Raw genomic sequence first — 5,393 nt, forward strand, 5'->3', positions numbered from 1 at the left:
TATTAACGAAGATTAGGAAGTATCTGAAGATTGCGATTGTGATTGGGATCGGGGGTTCGTGAGATAGCGATTTTGATTTTGATATTTATTTAGTATCATTTTTGGAATTCTGACAGATAGTATTGTATAGACATTTGATCAGAGATTAGAGTCTTCGTACCGTTCAGGAAGCGAACGACGAGTAGACTTTACATCGAACAACCGATCATATCAATCGACCGATCAATTTTCACCCGTAGGTACTCAAACTTTTGTTACACATGCTATCGAACTAACTTTTGAAATATTACCTCGCCTGGGAAAATTATCAGTGGAATGTGGATTTTTTGCATGACGCATTTACACATTGATGCATTTATTGCATAAATGATTGTTTAAAACTTATTGCATTAAAAAGTTCCATAAATTGTACTGAAGTTTTCATATTATTTGGAACCTGTTAGAATCCTTAATAAGATCGATATGATTCTGTTTGACTTCCTTTTGCCTAAATTACTTCATAAAAATTTGTATTTTAATAAAATTTCGCAGTCTAATCTGCCAGTACACAGAAACAGGAAATGTTGTTTAAGAGACATAAATATCTAATTCTTAATTATCTACTTCATTCATTATTTTATTTATGTGCACAATGTTCATAAAACTTTTATACATTTGGTGCGTTTTCTGGATATATTTCTTAAATTTTACAAATCTTTCGATATATTTGCAAAGGTTACATTTGAAGCAGACATACAAACAGATCAGCATTACAGCAACCAATATTGAATAAATACTAAATCAAGTTTTACAATATGTATTACAACATAATATAATATGGTGTATTGTAAAACGTATAATAAATGGAAAAATTACGTAAATTCCGACAGAATCTTTATGACTTTAATAATAGTAGAACAAGAAACCTGAAATACAACATATTGACGGTTTGGTAGTTCTACTGTTAAAACTGATCTGATTTCGGATGGCTGAATGTTAATAGAAGAAACTGTCTTATAGCGTCCGCGCGCCTGTGATTTTTTCTATACATCATGTTCGTGCTGTAATATTTGCACGTTCTCGTTTCCTGTGCGTCGATTTTGCTCGCCTATATTTCCATTGTGTACACTGCTACGCCCTGATGTCGTTTTCGTTTTTCTATCGTATTCCGAGGGGAAAAAGAGAAACGTGGATCTATAGACGCGGGGTGTGTGGTTTTCCAAATAAAAATGGACTAATCAACAGAGAAGGTATCGAAGGTAATCGCGTGCATGAAATTGTTCCTTATCAGCGATATGTTTTCCAAATTGACCCATAGGTGGGAACAGTGTCAAATCGGCATTTAAAAATGTAACTTTAATTATTACTATATTTATTAACAATAAACAAAATTTTGTGCACACAGTTCGATAAAGCGCTTCTTTAGCTTTAAGAGGAGAGGAAGATCAATGCTCTATATTTACAGATAAGCAAAATATTGCATTTGAAGTGATTCCGTGTCGACTAATTTCGTCCAACTTTTCATACTTTAACATTAACTTATCTCGGAAACGGTTCCACATAGGAAGCTAAAATTTGCCATGGTCCATTTTTTCGTAGTTATTAACGAATGGTGTAAATTTGAAAGAAATCGGTAACTATGACCGCAGTCCTGTGCATTTTGACGTGGAATGGCTCATACATTGTTATCTCGGCGGGCCGAAACGGTTTCCCATTCGCGAACCAAAAACAGATTACATTCCCGGATATCGGTGCGGCAACACTAATGCAACGATGCAACTTTTTTATTTTTGATTCTTTGTGAATGAAACTTTACTAGTATATTGGTGAGATTTTGCTGATTAAAATAATACCAAATACGACATAATTTGGACATTTACTCGTGTAGAAAGTGTTAACAGTTCATATTCGTTCATTATCGCTTCTGATAAATTATAAACACGACTTGTTAAATACGTTCAATAATGACAATATAATTTTTTTAAACGCGACTACATATTTTTATTATTGCTCTGTTATTAAGCATTTCAAGACAAATTAGTTGAGGAGTAATTATTTTATTTATGTATGTTTTCATGACTATGTATTTTATTTTGTTCTGTTGAGAAGCGTGTCTAGTAAGTTTTTGTTTTATGTACAACCGTTGAAATTACGCGGGACCGTCGTAGTAGGTTCTCTCCGTTTTTTTGTTCAAGTGTGTACTGCGCCATGAGGAGCGTCCAGTTGTACTTTGTATTATTATAACTGTAGTCAGTGCAATGTTCTCTGTATGTGTAGTGTTTATTACTGTTCAAATATATATTCTATTTTACTAATGTTTGGACTGATAATGCTTGATATTTCCTTCTGGAATAAACATAACTTAACATCAAAATTCAACGACATATTTGAAAATTCTGTTTGAATAATAATTTACTTGAATATTGCTGGAAAGTATGAAGTTCGGTTAGCTTGTTTCCATAACGTATGATCCAAAAAATTATTGTCCAAACAGATCTTCCAAATGTGATGTTAAATTCGTTTCTAGCTGCTTAATAACTTGGCAATAATAAAAATATGCAGTTTCATTTTAAAAAATTACACTATTATTAAAAGCTCAGTAAATAACAATTGTAAAAGAAATTCAAATATTCTATTAAGTTTGTTCCATGAAATCAAACAACTTTTGTATGAAACATGTTTTCATATCTTCAATGGTTAGATAAATAATAGTGTGTACTTATATACTTAACCGGAATTCCATGTGCTGTGCATTGCGGTGGCACGAATGTCTGAAGCTCCATCCTGACATCAATTGTGAAATGATACTAATGATATTTGGTATGCTTATCGAGAAACATTCAAGGAACATGTATTTGTTTTCAGATTTTTAGAAATGTGAGCATTGATTCGTTTTTGCAAAATAAAAATATGTTTATGATTTTCCTATTGAAAAAGGGTGCATACGACAAAATTACAAATATATTTAAAAAAGTGATTCTTTTTCGAAGCGAAAGAAAAAGCATTTTGTCTGCAAGTGTAATAATTCCCGAAATTAAAATACGTTTATTCAATCATGTACGTCTTATTATTGTAAATTATACATTTATATCCACATTTATATATACATACATATTGTACTACGTACTTTACAATACTTTACACTACCCTGATATACAATAACATACTAGAAGTACTGCTGAATGATTTCGCTTCCCTATGGAAGACAACAGATTTTGTAACTTTCCTACACACCATCCTTTGCAGAAAGGTCTGCTCTATCGCATGCCATGGTGAGATTTTCTTCTAGAACCATATTTTTTAAAATAAATTGAAGAATGTCAACAAAAGTTAGTGCGTTTTCCGTGTCCTTCTCACTTCAATCATTATTTATACGTATATAGAAGTCTATAATACAACAACAATTTTCACCATTTTCTTCGAGGGGGTCCAGAAAATTATTTGGTGCCAAAAGCAACTAAGTACCTATCACTGTAAATGCACAACACCCCTTCAAAGTTGAAATTTTCACTTTTTGCTTAAAATTGATTTTTTTCAAGAACTGGACGTACTGGGGGAAAACGTTGTGCAGATTCGTATTCAGCTCATAAAGATCTATCAGAAATGCCTGTTAATAATTATGAGATAGTGTACGTGTTGAACAATGTAATAGAAGAATAAAAATTGTTAACACTTTTTACATACAGGGTGTTCGACAACTAGTGGGAAAAAATTTAAGGGGTGATTCTTTGAGGCAAAATAAGACGAAAATCAAGAATAACGAAATTGCGAAAAATGCTTCGTTTGTTAGTTATAAGCGTTTAAAAATTGACCGAAATCATGGCAATCCGCGCGCACGGAGTGTCAGCGGATCACGGCTCAACAGGGGCGTACAGTCACTTTAAAGACTCAACGACGTGCAGGAACAGTCGGTAGAACAGCTGTTTACTTACCTCGTAGAAGATGTCGATAACTTGTGCCCGCGGTATTTGAGTCGAATCCATTTGTATCGCATTAACTCTGATTACTCGATAAAATTCGCAAGAAATGTAAATATCTTCTTACGAATATTATCGAGTAGAGAGGGTTAATGCCCCCTCTAGTTGTCACGTATCACAATTGTCCTGTCCACGAGTATCCATGAAATTAATCCGCACACGCACGTACACCACAGAAGTCCGCGAAAAATGTCCACACACACTGAGCCATTGTCCCGTCCGCGAAAAATGTCCATACACACTGCGCGATTGTCCCGACCGCGAAAAATGTTCACACACTGCGCGATTAAGTAGACCCGCGAGCTGTTCCTCCGTTGGGTTTAACACTCTATAGGTTACACAAAACTAACACTCAAAATAATTAATTTAAAACTATTTAACACTAACTTTTATACTAATTTTTAACACGATATAATTAATAAAACCTACAATATTTAATAATACCTGCAATAATGAATAAAACCTACAATATTTATTAAAACCTGCAATAATGAATAAAATCTACAATATTTAATAAAACTTGCAATAATTAATCAAATCTACAATACTTAATAAAACCTACAATAATTAATAAGACTTACAATAATTAATTTGCACTATTTATAACGACGACATACGCGACACTACTAAATAATCACTACGTAATCGCTAAATAAACTAAAACTTAGTTTTCCGAAGATGAACTCTATTTGCTCGTAGAATGCAAAGGGCACCGTTCGGAAAGGACGACTGATATTGTTGAACTGATCCTCCCTCGTTAGGATCGATGTGGCGTAATAGGTCGATCCCCACTCTTTCATGGTCAATACTTTTTGGGAAGGAAAAACTGCATGGGAAAGTGTCTTGGAGGTCGCGTTTCTTTTCGTATATTCTTAGAGCAACATCTGTATTTTTTTCTCATACACCACTCGGGGCCTCGAGGCTACTTGGCCACGATGCCGAGGGAGCGCGCGTCTGGACATTATAAAACTGCCTCTTGTCTTCTGCAGGACGACCACCCGCCGATTTCCTGTAACGTCTTACTGCCATCGACGAAGACCTTGCCTATTGTGTTTTCGGCCGTCCCTCTAGACATTAACTTGTAAAAAGAACTTTCAACCTCGAATTCCAATTCCATGTTAGAAATGGTTCATATTACACCGAATGTATGTGTTTAACAATTTTATTTATTTTAGTTTCTTAGTTTCTTCATGCATCGTAATGAAGGTGCGGCTAATTTCATCTTAGTTTCATTCTAATATCATTATACGTTTTGTATGATGCATGTTAATTGCATATTATTTCTTTGCGGAAACAAGAACCTCAAACACTTGGAGTAAGATCGAAGTGGTAATAAAATGTGCAATGTACATAAAACATACAGTAAGTCAATATTCAATATTTCAGGAATAAAGATATTATCCTATCGAGCGAAGCTTCGAACGATAAGCAATTAAC

This window comes from Dufourea novaeangliae, unplaced genomic scaffold (assembly GCF_001272555.1).
Source record: "Dufourea novaeangliae isolate 0120121106 unplaced genomic scaffold, ASM127255v1 scaffold706, whole genome shotgun sequence".
Classification (NCBI taxonomy): domain Eukaryota; kingdom Metazoa; phylum Arthropoda; class Insecta; order Hymenoptera; family Halictidae; genus Dufourea; species Dufourea novaeangliae.